Source organism: Equus asinus, chromosome 14, assembly GCF_041296235.1.
Source record: "Equus asinus isolate D_3611 breed Donkey chromosome 14, EquAss-T2T_v2, whole genome shotgun sequence".
Taxonomy (NCBI): Eukaryota; Metazoa; Chordata; class Mammalia; order Perissodactyla; family Equidae; genus Equus; species Equus asinus.
Window position 1 is genome coordinate 9,392,412 of NC_091803.1, and position 16,966 is coordinate 9,409,377.

Consider the following 16,966-nt stretch of genomic DNA (forward strand, 5'->3'; position numbering starts at 1 on the left):
CTTGACATCTCAAATCAAAGCAAATGGGTAATGTTACCAATTATATCAATTCGACTCTATATTTCAATACATAAACATATGATGAACAATTAAAATTCTTATGTGATATGCATTTAACTTGTTAACATTTATGCTACAGTAGGGAACCACACTCGAGAAACGGGGTCATGTCCTTGAAAACCAAAGAAGGTTATCACAAAAGAGTCTTTGTAAGAATCCAGCAACAGGATGAGTCCCCAAAATCTATTAAGTAAACTATCCCACAGGAAAAGTGAGGCAGATCACACTAGTAAAGGCAACACTATGGAAGCTTATGAAATAGTTATCAAGGGAAACCTTTGATACATAATAAAAATATTTAGTTTTAGGAAGCAGTATGATAGGCTCTGATATGGTTGCACTTATGAGTACAGGACTTTCATAGGAAGGAAAGAAATGGAAATTCACTGAATGTCTGTGTTTTGTCATGCATCACTAAATACCTTCGATTACATTATAGCATTGGAAACTAGGAAGCAGAAATGTTAAATAACTTGTTGTAGGCCACACAGTAATAAATGACAGAACTAGGACTTAAACTCCATCTTCTAATTACACATCCATTATTCTTGTCACATCAATACCACTTTATCCTGAACTAGTACTCAAAATATGATAGTGCTTAAAATATTTGCTTAAGCATTTCTTAGGATTTCTGATCAAGGTCAATTCAAATTCCAATTTCAAGGCTAATGAATAAGAAAGTGACCTTTAAAAGGAAAAAAATACGTAAAAAATATACATGCATTCCGGGTGGCATTATGAATCTTCAAACTTTCGATATTCTTTGTGTCTCGTGTAAGGATGAAAAAAGTTATCTATTGCTGTATAACAAACCACAACAAAGTGGAGTAGCTTGAAACAGTAACTTGTTCTTGTCTCTTATTGTTCTGTGGATTGGCTGGGATTCGCTGGGCAGTTCTTGCTTGGGGTCTCCTAGGAAGTACAGTCAGATGTCAGCTTGGGCTGAAATCCTCTTTGCCTCTATTGTGCTGGATGTCAAGATGGTTCATTTCTGTGTTTGCTGAGGATGCTGGCTATTATCTTATTCGCGGCTGCCAACTGGAGGGCCTGCATGTGGCCTCTTCATGTGACTTGGGCATCTCTCAAAGTGGTGGCTGGGTTCCAAAAGAAAGCATCCCAAGAGGAAATATTCCAAAAGACCAGGCTTCTTACAGCCTAGCCTCAGAAGTCCCAGAAAGTCACCTCCACAGCATCCTATTGGTTGAGCCAGTCACTGAGGCCTAGGGGGAGGGATGTAGACTCCATCTTTTGATATGAGAAGCAGCAGGCAATAAGGGAGGGAGGGAGACTGCCCATCTCACCTTAGTCTTTAGCCTCCCATCTGGCATCTCTACTTTACCCAACTGAGTTAGAAGGGGAAATAGATGATACAACTACAATAACACAAATTATTGTGTGGTGTTTTCTCTATCTCTTTGGCACTCTCTCTTTCTCTGGAAACACAGCACTTCTTGAATGAATGGATAAATGAGTCTCTCCCTTTTCCTCTCTACTCCTTTTTTGCCTCCTCACCTTTCTTTTCTTCTTTTTAACTGCAGATGAAAGGTTAAAAAAAATGTTTTAAGCAGTAACATACTCTAATTAGTAAATCTTATAGTTAGTTTCTACTCATATCTCCCATTTGATCTCTACCTGCCTGATTCGGTCATCGTCCTATAAGGGAAGGTGATAAGAATGCAAGCAGAGGAGAGAAGAGAGGGAAAAATGGGAAAGCGAAAGTAGATTATCAAGGGAAGAAGGAAAATATAAATGGGAAGGGAAATAAATCGGGAGCACTGAACACCGTTAAGCCCAAATGGCTGAAAAGACAAAGGGAAAGAAGCAAATTTTTCCCTTATGATGCTGCAGCCATCCTTCCTTCCTTTCCAACCCATGGCCGCCATCGCCAGCCTAGTCTAACCTTATTTCTTAATGCCTGAATTTTTGCTATATCATCTTACCTAATCTCCCTGCCTAGTTTTTACCCCTTAGAAATCATCAAAAATGGGGCCAGCCCGGTGGTGTAGTGGTTAAGTTTGTGTGCTCCTCTTTGGCGGCCTGGGGTTTGTAGGTTCCCATTCTGGCACAGACCTATACACTGCTAATCAGGCCATGCTGTGGCAGGCGAGCCCCGGATGAAATGGAGGAAGATGGGCACGGATGTTAGCTCAGGGCCAATCTTCCTCCAAGAAAAGAGAAAGAAATAAAATAGATCATCAAAAACACTCCTTTCCTCATGGTGCTCTCAATTACAAAAAAAGAAAAGAGAACACTAAATGACTTCTGAAGGATTAAGTCCAATATAAACATTTTAAGAATTTTCATAATCTGACCTAACTTTCCTTGCCTCTCTTGTTTCTCCAGTCTCCCATATGTGAAACTCTTTACTCAGCCAGAGCACTCTACTCAATGTATCCAAATACACAGAAAAATGAGACTAGATGTCACTATTACATCATGAAAAATACAAAACCTGAATCAAGGAAAATAACAGACAACAAAAATATTACATTACAGAAAGCAGTGTGGTGACATTATAAGCTTCTAATTATAGCGCTTATGGTCCAGCTCACTTCTCACGAATACAGCCTTCTCCTTTTGTCTTCTGTCCTTTGCTCTAAGGATCCTATCACCAGGAGCATTCCCCACCGCTCTCTGCCTTCCTAAATCCTGTCTCATCAGGACCCACAACATTAACTGACTAATTTGGAAGACGTGTGATTAACAGAATCATTCTGGACCTGAAGTCCCTTGTTAACACTACAGCATCAGATTTGATTCTCGATGGACACCAAGTCACTCAAATTCCATCTCAGTTTTTACTCTGTAGATTTGTTCAGTATACGGTTGATTAAAAGACCATTCACCCCAGTTTGGTAGATAATTCAACCAGCCTCCAATCCAAAGTTTGTACAACTTTGATTTGTAGTAATTACAAACAGTAATTACAGAAACAGTTAAAACATTCATTGCTAATATTGTAACTCTTTGGGAACCTGATATAAATGCAGTTTTAAAAAAACAGGATATTTGAAGATAGTAACGTACACCGTGATTAACAAGATTTTGTGGTGAGAGTAGTTTATTGTCAGGTATAATTAAAGCTGTAGATGCTATTCTGAAAGTACAGACTTTAGGGGGCAAGGGAAGAGAGTTTTTGAAGCAAAGTACAAATTAGGAATAATTACAGTGATGGTTATGGAATGTCAACATCCATTTCATCATGATGAGCTCAGTCTCCTTCAAAATTCACTTGAGTCCGGGAAAGCATTAGTGTAAGACAAAAGGCAGCTTTGGGAAAAATACCTTTGAAGTATTAAGGAGTAGAGTGATTGGCAGTCAGCAAACATAAAAATGGACGAAAGAGTAAATGTCTTGATCACCTACGGAAAGTGTACACTTCAAGTATCTTATTAAAAAACCAGTTTTCTTTTTCATGTCCAATGTTGAATGCACCTGCAATTGTTGTTTTTTAATCTATTTTGATCCCCAAACTGGATATAACTAAATGTTTTATGGGAGTCTATAAAGGTGATGAAATTATAAAGAAAAGTAAGTGAAAGATTATCAGACAGGAGAGTGGAGGCTTCTGGGGTGATATCAGCATTGTATGATTTGACATGAGTGGTGGGTCTGTGGGTGCTCACTTCATTCTCCTTGTTTATGGTTTATGCGTGTTGCTGTTTACAACGCAGTTATGTAGAGAATCCGCTGACACTAATACCTTCGACAGTTCATTAGCCCAAGGGTGTCTGTTATGCTTTAACCAGGGCTTTGCTCACGTTCCCTTTTGCCCACATGAAGCCAGTTGTGCATTAAGAGATGACACAAACATCTCTTGAAACAAGAGATTTCTTCTTGTTTTCTAGAAGAAATAGCGAAGCTGGTCTAGCGCTTGGTGATATTTCCAAACAGTCCTTTTGTGAATGGCCGTGAGAAGATGTCCTTCTTCAGCCAAGGATGAAGCCTTGTACTTTGTATTATTTAAAGTACCTGATGCCATGCTACACAACTAGTGTGTGTGCATCCATCCATCTGACAGATATTTATTGACTCACCTACCAGCTGACTCCCTGGGAAGCCAGAGCAGTTTGCCAACTAATATGGTTAATTGGGATTTGATAAGTGCTATAAAGACACCAGAGATTCAGCAGTTTCTCCCAGCTATCGAACTTATTTTGGCTAATGGGTATCACTCCCACTGCCATTTCAATCTTACAAAGAAGAGGATTGAGCAGTCAGAAGGTGGAAACTTAATAAAAATTGAAAGTCAGAGATGGGAGGGAATGAAAGCAGCAGAGGAAGGAGGAGGCAGAGACTGGATGGCCAGCAAGGCCTCAGTGCCCTGCACAGTTTAAGCTGAGCCAGGTATTCTTCCTGTTTCCTTGCTTGATCTTTGCTTGATCCACCCTCTTGCCGACGCCCTCACCTGGAGGAGTCAAGCCCAGCACAGATGCCACTGAGACAGGTCAAAGCCAGGGAAAGGTCCTGGGATCAAAACTTGGCTAAGTATGATCCAAACTTCCAAGCAGTCAGAAGTAGAAAGAGCCAGAAGATAAACCTAACCCATTTTTGAAGGGGTGCCAAAGGTGAAAAGCAGGAAAACCAAAATTACTCATCAAGTCTAAAGGGGGAGCACAGAGCCAGAAGCTGAGAGGAGAAGAGGAGTCAAGCAAGTCAGTGCCAGGTAAAAACAGAAATAGAGAGTTGAAAAAAAAAAAAAAAACCAAAGCAAAGCGAAATGAAGGGTCCAAGACAATAATTGGGAGCATTCCTTGGGGTTTGATAATGGATTTTATGGGTTAGCTTAAGTTAAAAGCAAAAGATGTGAGCGGGTACCTTCCTTCCTTCTGACATTATCTCCCACCTTGTCAACAGTCCATTGTTACCAAGGCATTAACAACACTTACCAAACAAAGTCTAGAAGCCCTTTGGGCAGTCTTGCTAAGAACCAGCTTAGTCTAGACTGATTTGGCCTTGAGGATGACCACATCTCCTCAGGACAGTTCTCCCTGGATTCCTCCATTGGCTATTTTGGGAAATGACGCACTTGGACAAATGGTCTACCTAAATGAATGGTTCAGGTCTGAGCAGCATGAGACACTGGCAGATAGGAATGCCTCCCTTAGCAGCAGGAAATTCAGCACTTAGCATGTCCCATGCGGCATGCTCTCCCAGAATACTTTTAATATGATATCCCAGTGTATTTAACATTTTAAAATTACTCCATTTGGTTAAAATCAATCAGATTTTTTTGAGGATCTTGGTCTTTCTCCAGCCCAGTTTAAACCAGGATTATCTCGCCATGTTCTTTTTCACGTCCCCGTCGTTTCTAGTCAAGCCTCAAAACGTGAAGTCTGCACTGTGGGTTCATAGCACCTCAGAGATCATCTCGATTCTCCCCATCCCACAGTGGGAAAGTGACCTCAGTCAACGTGGAGTAGAGTGTTTAGTATCAGCCTTAAAATAAGTGTTTTCTTTTTTATTGTCTTTTCTTCCTGTCTGCTTTTCAGAGTAGAAGCAACAGTAATTTAAACTTTTCTACTATGTGACCTACACTCCACAGGTACCTTATAATAGCTGAGCCAGGGCTTAACAAAGGAATTGGGTGTGTGTGGTATTTGTGTGAGCATGTGCTTGTGTGTGTGTGTGTGTGTCACAATCTGATTGCCGATGTGGGATGGGAGATGGGAAAGAATGTTTAGGCACTTGTGTATTTATATCAAAGAGATGGTAGGACCCACAAAAAAGAATTCATTTTTTGTGATGTTAATGTTATATTTTGGGGGGAGGTTTTGGGGGAGGAAGATTTGCTTCTAAGGGGTGGACTCATACCTCTGTGTGGGGAGGCTCAGTTATAACGACAACTGAAGTCTCTCCTGGCGTTGGGATATTTCATTCTCGTAGGGAGAAATGCAATGCTCATCCCTCCTCCCTCACACCCCCCACCACTTCCTTGGTGCCCTTCCAAGGTAGGGCCCTTGGTGCTGGCTGCTCATTCCTCCCCCAGGGGTGGCTTTCCAAGGCCAAGAGGGCCAGAGAGGGCTGCTGCCAGAGATGCTTCTGTTCTGGCTCCTTCTCACTCCCCTTCCTGTCTGCTGGGGCTTTTGGTGGCAGCACCTAGTCCTGACGGGGTTAGAGTACCACCCTGGAGCGGATGGTGTGTGCACCAGCAAGCATCCAGTCAATTCATGAGTTATCCTCTGCGTGAGCTGGGCTGTGATGTGCCGTTATTTTCCTGCTCCCATTTTACACTTCACACACCAGCTTTCTCTCCAGACAGTTGTTTGATCACTAACTACTTCGAATATCATGACCATAGGCTCATTTATTTTTTTCTGTTTTAAAGGATGGTGCTGGTGTGCACAGGGAGCAGCCACGTCAATTTACACATTTGCCAAGGTATCCGATTGTGAGCTGCCTATCAAGGTGCTGACTTTAATAAAAGCTTATTACCATGAGCATTATTTAGCATTTATGTGGCTCCTCACAAGTGTTTACCCATTATTTCTCAGCGCTCCCCTGTCCAGGTGATCAGTGTTAGCAACCCGCATTGTAGAGGCAATAAATCCGGGGTCCTGGAGAGGTTTTAGTAATATCCCCAAAAGGACACAAAGTGAATAACCACAGAACAGTGACTTTCCTGGAACCCCTTGAAACTGGCCTGGACCCCTCTCCCTCTAGCATACTTGGCGAGTTCACTCATTCCATCATCTGGTTTGCAGACCTGCACAGGGTGGGCTCTTCTCACAGATTGCAGCTCCGATACCCTGAGGCCTTCCCTGGCAACCTTATCTACAACAGCATCCCTTCCCCAAGGCTCTATCACATTCCTGTGTTTATGGACTCCACAGAGCTTAGTGCCACCTGAAGTTCTCGTTTATGTGAAGTTGTGTGTCTTTGTGTTTGTTGTCTGTCTGCACCATTCAGGAAGTTCATCACTATGAAAATAGCAGTCTTGCCTGGGTTGTTCATGCTGTGTCCATCCTCTTTGTTGAAAGCACCTGTCATTACAGTAGGCACTCAGTAATGCTTGTTGAGAGAATGACAAAGACAGACCCTGTAAATACTGTTACTCACACGTCATTTCCTTTGCCTTTTCATCTCTTTCTGGATTTTCTGGCCATAGTCACACATACAGTCAGTTCTTCTCAATTACGCTGGAGCTAATGATCCAGGCTGTGGATGGCCCAGGTCCTTGGCTTCCTTCCCTCTCTGGCTTCCTCTCCTCTGGAGATTCCTCCAGATCTTTCGGTCTTTTCTGGCCTTAGTTGAGAGGGGTTGAGAGGAGAGTAGGGCAATGAAAGTCCTATTAGACAATCTTGCAAGTTCTAATAGCTTTTGACAGGTACAAAGTTGAAATTATTCATCTGAAGATTTATTTTTTACCTTATTTGTGGATTTAAAAAAATGCATCTGTTTTATATATGCAGTACAGTGAAAAGTGCTTTGAAGAAGTTAAAAGCACTGGATAAATGTAAGAGAGAATTATGTATGCATGTAGTCCCATTAACCTTGGTAATTGAGACTTGGTTGTAGATTTAAAATATAATTAGTTTTGATAGAACAGTAGCTCACACTTTTCTAATGGGTAGAGCCAGACGAGGCTTAGAAAACGTACCTTTGGTAGATTTTATTTTTGAGCCATCAAATCAAGACAAAGCTTACAATCCCTTCAGAGGCTAAAAGGGTGGCAGTAGTGGTGATTTCTCATCAACAAGTAAGAATAGGCAAATGGTCTTAAATGATTGAGTTTTCTTGCTTCAAATTTCAGGACAATGAGAATACAGTTTCCTCCGAAAAAATCTTAGGCTGATCTTGGAAGAAAGGCCCCTGGATCATCTAAAAATAAAGTTTTCTATTTAAAGGTTGGTTTTAATGTTCATTATAGCCCTATGTGCTACCAGAAAATGGTTTGCCTTTTTGTTTTAAACATAAGGAATCAATATAACGCCTTATACCTGATAACCTGTGCTGTTGTATTTGGTCCTCCCTACAACTCTGTCCATAGATATTATTGTTGCCACTTTATAGATGAAAAAATGGAAGCAAAACCATTAAGTGCCTTCCCCAAGGTCATAAAAGAAGTCACCAAGAAGGTGGTGTGGCTCAAGTCTCCTGACTCCAGTTTACTATTCCCCACAATAATGTTGGAAAACCACATTGGAAGGGGAAGACTCATTCCAAGTACTGCTGTCACACCAGCAAGCTTCAAAGGTCAGGCAGATATTTTACTTTACGGTTAAATTGGCCACGTTTGCTCAGTGTGTACTATATCACAGGCCCTGTGCTTTGCCCTGGGAGGATTCAGAGAAAGTAAAAGACGGATTAGACTTTCCTGGCTCTTACAAGCTGGTGGGAATGGGAGACACATACATACAAACGTGGAAGGGCAAGGGGGACAGTGCACTAAGAGAGATACACAGCTCTGTGGGAGCAGGGGAGGAGCAGTCTCTGAACACGTTCCAGGAAAGGGGTCACCTTCCATGCCAAGATGAACTTTGCATGAATAAAGATTTAAGTGAGGACAGATTGAGAAGAGTGAAGAGGGGAATGGGGTATCGACCAAATTTCATCCACCTGCAATTTTACCTACTCAAATTTTATCTACCACGGCAAGAAGTTAGTGTCTAATATTTTAAAATTACTTTTAAATACAAGTATTTGCGTATTAGTTATATAAATAGAGGTAAACACCAGAACAACTATGATAGAAACGGCTCAAGTGGTTTCCATGGGGAATGGAACTGGGGGGATAGGAAGGATTGGGGTTGTGAGGTGGGGGAGGGCCTGCCATGGTTCTTTATAAAGCCTTCAGTACTATTTGGTTTTAAAGGCACAGGTATGGATTCCTTAGGTAAATATTAATTTTTAAGTGAGCCTTAAAGAATGAGTAAGGTTTCTCCAAGGAGAGGGAGGAGGGTGGGTATTTATAGCAGAAGACCCAACATTAACAGAGAGAGGCTTCAGGAGAGCAGAGGGAAGAGCAGGTAACCCATTAGGATGACTGTGGAACACACCTCCCTGCGTGGTGACACATGAGCTGGTGCTTGATTGCACAAGGCCTTGGATAGAAGGGCGCGCACAGACACACACAAACACACACACACACACACACTCATGTGGTTGTCGGCAGGAAAGCAATAAAGGGTATTGGGCAAAGGGGTGATATGCTCAGAACTGAGCTTTACGTACAGCAGTGGTTCTCACCTTGGAGATTACCTTGCTTGTTAAAATTGCTGGGCCCCACATCAAAGTTTCTTCTTGAGTAGGTCCAGAGTGAGGCCCGAGAATCTGCATTTCTAATAAGTTCCCAGGCAATGCTAATGCTGCTGGTCTGGGAATCACAATTTGAGAAGCAATAATAGAGTAATCTGGCAACAAGGAGAAGTCGAGACTAGAGTAGTGGGAGAATGAAGGTCAAGGGACTGTTCCACTAGGACAGAGCAGAAGGAAGGGGGCCCTGATGGGGAGTGACGGTGAGACAGTCCAGAACAGCAATCAAGAGAACAGACTGACTGCTTCAAAGGATAGAGGACCATTGGGCCATGTTCTGGGTCACACCAAATCACAAATCACTGTGAAATCTCCAGTGCTTGGGCCAAGTATGCCAAGAAGCACCTGAAATTCATTTTTAAAGCAGCAATCCTGTCTAGAAATTAAGCTGTCAGTTTTACCTTACTTTCCCTTTCTTCCCCATCTCTAACCTCATTCTAGTGCAATTTAGGTTACAACAGCATCTTCCAGGGAGATCATTCATATCTGCACGTGGTCAGAAAGTGTATCTGTCTGTATATATAAAATCGTATTAAAGCTGGTTTCCTTATTATTCCATTTTAGAACATCCCTGTAGCTAAATGGTGTTCAAAGTAAACATGGAGAACAGAAAGCATCCATCTCTACCTAGTGGGGCAAAAAATGACTGAATTCCCATACCATATAAATACCCCATGAAAACACAGAGGAATCCTTGATCCACCCAACATTCACTGAGTATCTGCCTCGTGGCAAGCACTGCGGATGTGCTTGGATACAAAGATAAATAAAACGTGGGCTCCACTCCCAGCAGTTCAACATCTAGCAGTCTTTGTCCCATGCTCTTAAATCTTGCTAAGGATTGGGTTTTGTTTGTAATAGAAATTCTAAAGCAGGGACAGAAGAAGTTATCTTTTCTAAATTGCCCACCTCTGTTGTCTAATTATTCCACTGAGGAAAACACTTGGTCCTGGGTTACTTCGCTGAGCTCAGATATGTTTTGCTGACACACAGAGTCTGGGCAGCATCCAGCCCCCCGTTTACTCCCTGGTCTTTAAGTCTAGTAAGTATTTTATCATTTACACCTTTCGATGTCCAAAGAGAGTGCCGCTCGGGGTTTAACACATGTAATTTCCTTTACTACCTCCCCAAATAACGGGGTCATTTCAGGACCAGGACAGTTTGGCACTGGGACGTGTTTCCCAGAAGTACTAATAGCTCGAGAGAGGAGCAAGTGTCTTCACAGCTGCAGGTCTGGGTGCCGAACTTTCTACTGTCGGTGAGAATCATGTCCCAGTGAAAATGTAGAAGTGAACCAACCCTGAAAGGGATAAGGTGACAGGGAGTGGTGTTTACTTGAGTCAGAGAGTAACTGAAAATGACTTCTGCAGCTGGAATCAAACAAAGGGTTGAAGGTCAACTTCCTCTTTGATTTTGGCTAGTCAGCAGTTCAAGCAGCCTTTTCAAATGTTTCGTGTCTGCTGACTTGTCCAACTCTATAAAAGACCCCACATCTTGCACCGACCTGCACCTCTTGGGCACTGGAGCGAAACAAAAGGAAAAATGTTCCGTCTTATTAGAATTAATGAAGTCATGCCACTCACATCTGTCCACGTTACTCCACTTTGGTCACCACCATTGTGGTCCATGCTGACATCATTTCTCTCGTAGATTACTGCAGTGGCCTTCTCACTGGTCTCTCACATCCTGTTTACCCCATCCAAAGCATTCTTCACATTAAATCACTGTAATTCATTAATTCACAGTATTAATTCACAGTAATCTTTTGGAAACTCAAATAATACAACTAAACTCTGAATACCCTACACATATAAAGAAATCCTAACTTAAAAATTTCCCCTGGCTCCCCATTGCTCCAAAGACTTAACTAGTTGATTTAGCCCAGAGAACTCTGCTTAATCTGTGCCTCCCACGCTTTTCCCTCTTCTTGCTGCATCACGTTCCTCCCTCCTCACTCTCTCTGCTCTCATCACCCAGATTCCTCTGCCTGGAACACTTCTCCCTCCCTGCTTTGCCAAGTTGTCTCCTACTCACCTTTTACCTCTTAAGCCTTATCAGCTCCTGAGGGGTGGGTGAGGAAGACCCTCTTCTCCTTGGTTAGGCCAAATCCCCATGTTTTGAACTCCCTTGGCACCGACAACCAGCTCATGAACCCTTCATAGAATGTAACATGGGACATTTACACAATCTTGTATGATTAATTTCTGCCTGATCTCCCCTCTAGACTGTAAGATCCATGAAGGCAGAGACTCTACCTTTTTGCTTACCATTGTATTCCAGAGCCTGGCATAGTGTCTGGCACATGTTAGGTACTAAATAAATTCATTCTGAAGGAAGGAAGAATGAATGAGTGGTAAATTGATACTTCTACAATAATAAAGAGGAGGCCTAGCATTTTAAATGAGTGATAATAATGGGTAGCACATATTAAACTTCTAGTGTTAGGTAAACACTGTTCAAAACTCTTTACTCATTCATTCCAGTTCCGAGGACCAACCCTATCAGTACACGTCAGTATCTGCACATAATAGATGAGATCTGAGACTCAGGCTACTTGTGCAAGGCCAGGCAGCCAGTGTAAGGTGAAGCCTTAACAGTTGTCAATGTTGTTACTCTATTTATTACTATTCTCACCTTGGTGGAGTTCCTAAGAGTGCCATCGTCAAAGGGGGTGGTGTTGGGCAGGCACAGCCCTGCCCCCAGGCCTCTGAGCGCCTGCTAAGGCTGGGCCTGGAGTGAGAGTTTGGGGGCCCAGGGGCTGTGAGGGCCTGCCCACCGTAATGGAAATGGCAGATGGAGGAAAGGATCCTTCAGGCTGGGCAGTGGGGAAGGTCACTCAGGCATCCAGAAACCTTCCTCAGAACCTGTCTTTGAATTAAATCTCAACTCATATCTTCCAGAAGCCTGAGGTGAGATGTCTGGCCGTGTTGCTAGTGCCGTCGCCCTCAAGAAGCCAAACAGGCTCTCAGTCTCTCAGGCCCTGCCCCCGGACATGGCCCCGCCCCAGAGCATGCTGGGCAGGACCTCCCCATAGATCCCTCCCATTGCCAATGTATTCCTCCAGAGGATTCTGAGCTCTGCTTGGTGTTTCCAGCTGTGATGAGGTAAATGTAGTCTTGGTCCTCTGGAAAAGTAGATAATTAAGGCAGATAGTCCACACATGTGAAAGTGTTGTGACTTGGAAAGGGCGGGCAGATCCCAGGTTGGGAGGATTAAGGAAAGCATTGAGGGAAACCTTTCAGGATGGTGGGAAGGAAGGAGGAAAGAAGAGATGGAGGATCTCGTTTTGGTTTTGGTTTTGTTTTGTGTTGAAGTGTTTATGAAGAAAAGTTCCCATCTGATGACTTCTCTGTTTCCCTCTGGTGGTCCAGCACATATGATCAATGAGCGAGGAGTGTGGACAAGGTGTAGGAAAGTGGAATTGTTTTGAGAACTTAGGCAAGCGAGTTGACTGAGAAAACAATCACAGAAGCTCCCCCGAGACAGGGCCTCTGTTTGTTGCCTCCACTGGGTGTCCCAAGTGCTTGGAAGAGCGTCTGGCACATGGTAACACAGGAGGAATGACTGGATTCGGAGGCAGTGGTGGAGCTGAGCAACAGATGTAGAACAGAAGTTTATGGGGCACAAACACACTTGTGTGATTTTATCCAAGAGGAAGCAGGCCCTTATTTGAAGGCAGTTCTAAAACAGGCAGAGTTGGATTTTGCTAGACAGGACGAATGAAAGAAGGGGGTAGGCTGTTTAGAGCAGAGCAGTATATTTAGGTTTAGGATTAGGTGATGCCCCATGAAGTTTTCCTTGGAGAGGGAGGAAATGAAGACAAAGGTTGTCAGGTGAGCAGGGGAAAGTATAGAGTGGCTTGTAGTTCCTGAATAGGTTGAGGCATTAGCATGTTGAGGGCATAAGCTGAGAGGATAAAGGGAGGAATGTCAGACTGTATTTTTTCAGAACACACAAGTGTTGCTGGTGATAAGTTCTAGGATATGGCCATAACTGAACTGGAATGAAGGTAAGGGACTCTAAGATGAGAAGGAGCAGACAGTGAGAGATCAGATCATTGGATGGTCTATCTGCATGGATGTTGGGGCCTCTGATTGATTCCTTCCACTTTGAGTTCCTTTCCTGTCCACAGAATTGGCATTTCCTCTACCTCTAACCTTCAGTCCATGGCATGACTCTGGACCAGAAGGCAGAAATGGGGTGGTGAGAGAGAGGGCTGAAGTAGACATCCGTTTTGTTTTTGTTTTTATTTTGACACTCAGCATTCACTCACCTTCCAAAAATAGTCCTTCTTTTGCCCTCTGGGGATCTAACCCCGTTGTCAGTTTCAGTCCATGTCAGGTGGAGTTGTTTATCACTAACGCTCTTACTTTAAAGGAGGGCATTGAAGTCAGGCTTGGCCAAAAAGATTGGTCCATGCTTTTGGCAACAGTGATTAGTCAGGGATGGGCATGTGACCCAACAGGAAACAATAAGGCACAGTGGGACTTTTGAAGGGACTAGTGGGAGAAACAACCCATTTTTAGCTGCGCTTTTAGTTTGCAAGATGTAGCTACGAACTTGCCAGACAGACTTACAAGGTAGCCAGTCCAGAATCTAGAGCAGAGAAATGGATAGAAACTGAAACTTGATGACATCAGCTGAGCCCCAATATGAATCCTCCTGCGTGAGGGCAGCCTTACTCCCAGAGCTTTTTCAGGTGCCTGAGTCAACAGATCCTGTTTTTAAAGTCAGTTGAATTGTACTTGCCATCATTTACATCCAAATAATCCCTCACAGCGTAAGGGGGCTCTCCATCCCTGGCTCCCTCTTCTGTGCTAGCACTCTGAATATATATTACCTTCTCTGTCCTTCAGGTCGTGCCCTTCTATAAAAGAGGGTAAAGAAACCTACTTCAAAGCATTGTAAAGTTTAAATGGGATAATATACATAAAAAGCATAAATTTGTTTCACAACATTGAAGTACAATAAGCAGTACTTAATTTTTCTAAATTAAATCTGGCTCAAAGACCCCATTTTCAAGGGTAGGAAGATATACAATAGTAGTCATTAATGGGAACTTTTTGCCTATTTAGTTAAGTATTCACCATGAAATATGTAGGTAAGAGCCTGTGATCTTGAGTCCATCTTGGTTGCCCCTGGGATTTTCATTGCCCAAGCCCTTCAGGCCCATTGAAAGGCCAGTGGCTGCACAGCCTCTGTGCTAAGTGTGAGCAATGCCGTGTCTTGCGACAGCTCTCAAGATGATGGGGCTTGATGATTAGTCATCTCAGCATCATCACTTCATCCCTTAAAACATTGTGCTGTCTCCTAGAGGACTTCCACACAGAACCCGTCCACCTAAGGGACTCGTCTCTACATCCTGATTCTCAGGGTCTTGGAGCCACTGCTACCTTTAGGCAACTCTCCTTCTCTCACCCCAGCACTTGTGTCAACCCCTATCTCATCTCTCCTTGGAGCAGCCAGCTAAAGTCTCCTCCCACATGAGGGTCTGGACAGGACTGTACAACAGGTATCTCACAACTTCTGTTTGGGTTCGGCAAACATGAAAGCCATTAATAACTCCTGAACCCAGAAGCCCAGAACTTCCTGTAAGACAAATGAGGAAAGGTAACTTTTATTCCTTCTGGAGTCCCCTCAGGTGGAGGGCAGAAACAGCATTATCCTGCTTCAAATGAAGCTTGCCTCAAGCTGGGCAAGAATCCCTGCAAAGGAAAATTACCTACTCTTGTCAGCCCAACCTCCTCCCACAGTGAAGCATTGCTAAACTTGCATAATACTCAGTTCCTTCTCTACCTCCTGGCCCCCATAGAAGGAAGGAACAGACCCCGAGTCTCCTGGGAGAGATAGGGAGGCAGCCTCCACCAATCTCTGAGCTTCCACTTGGCCTCCCTAAGGAAGACCAAACGTGTCCTTGTGACCCCAGGAAAATAGCCTAAATTAGGCTCTGATCCAGGGCCAATGGAAGTTCCAGAGGAAAGGCCTCAAGAGGAGCCCCGGGGCCAGCCCCGTGGCCAAGTGGTTAAGTTCGCACGCTCCGCATTGGCTGCCCAGGGTTTCACTGGTTCGGATCCTGGGTGTGGACGTGGCACTGCTCCTCAGGCCACATTGAGGCGGCGTCCCACATGCCACAACTAGAGGGACCCACAACTGAAATATACAACTATGTACTGAGGGGATTTGGGGAGAAAAAAGAGAAAAAAAGAAGGAGAAGATTGGCAACAGTTGTTAGCTCAGGTGCCAATCTTTAAAAAAAAAAAAAAAAAGAGAGAAGAGCCCCTTCTCATAGCCTGGGCCCCTTCATTGTGGCTGCAGATTACGGCACAGTTCTGAGTGTTAATCCATGTGAAGGCTGCCTCAAGAAAGCTGATTCCCTTAGGCAGCACCTGGTACCAGAGAAATTCACAGTGCCTGAAGCTGAGATCTGGGGTTCCCATACCCAAGCCACATCAAGGTACCAGTCAATTCATGCATTTTATTCGCCCTGACATTAGGTTTGGAGTGTGGGCTTGAGGGTATAAAAATTCAGGTAACCCATTCCCATCACATTCTATGTCACTGAAAATTCTTCGGGTGCCACAGAGTACCATGTAAATGAGACCCCCACCCCCACCCCCATGCCCCCCAAGCTGCACAGCACTGATCTCTGGGTATAAGCAGCAAGCCCATGAAATCTGTTTCTGGAGAAATTCCTCCTCATCTCTCCAGTCACTGTTCAGCTAATACGTTTTCCTTCTTTTGGTAAGAGTCCTGCTTTCCCATAGGAACTGGAATCTGGGAAAAAGGAAAACAGTACTAGAAGCAGAACAAGAGTGTGGGATCACTCCTGGGTGGTACTGTCACCTCATTTGGACAGTTGACTGCCTAGATGTGCTGAGTGTGCAAATTCTGTCTCGTTGCCTCATCCAGTGTTTCTCTGAATAGAAGCAAATATCTGGGCACCAGGTATGACTTGTTTTGTGACCCCAGCCAGTAAGTCAGCCCTTTTGAGCCACCACCTCTCCCTTGGTTAGAAGCTCTTTGGCAATGGGTTCATGGAAAACATCCCAGAATGGGAGCTACATGCTGAATTCCCTAGTACTGGCTTTGCCATCGATTGTGTGATTCATTCTCTGATGTTCAAGCTGTGAGAAGCAAATTTGAAATGATGGATGTGCTATATTAACTATATCAATAAGAGCAGAAGTTAAACCTTGCAAGCTGTAGGGTTTGCTTCCTCTATAAGCCTGGCTATCTCTATGGGAACTGAAGGTTGCTTCTTTAGGCCTATAGTCGGGGAGCTAGAGCAGAGTGGAGATACGGTGGCGGAGCGAGGATGAGCCTTCTTGCACCTAATTTTTCCTCCCCTCTAAGTCTGAATACTGGCAGTGGTGAGGCAGGTGGTTCTAAGGGCTCCTTTCACTTTACCGTTCATGATGACCCCACACCGCCTTTACCTCCATGCCACCTTTCCCTCCTTCTTTGGATGCTTCAATCTCTTTGATGTTTTTCTTACCAGACGTTACTCCGCTTAGCCATTAAACAGCTTTAACTTTGATGACGTGGATATGGATGAGCACAAGGATCCACTTGGTCCCTTTGGTCACTTTTGCTTCAGTGAACTCAGTGGGATGTCCAAGAAGAAACCCTTGTGTTAGGAAGAGTTCTA

The 16,966-nt window shown here is 43.7% G+C and overlaps 1 long non-coding RNA gene across 3 annotated transcripts in view; it reads left to right on the forward strand.

The window, feature by feature from the left end:
• LOC123276706 (uncharacterized) overlaps positions 1-16,966 on the forward strand; it is a 64,418-nt gene that overhangs the window by 12,570 nt on the left and 34,882 nt on the right. The gene's annotated exons all lie outside the window — the stretch shown is intronic.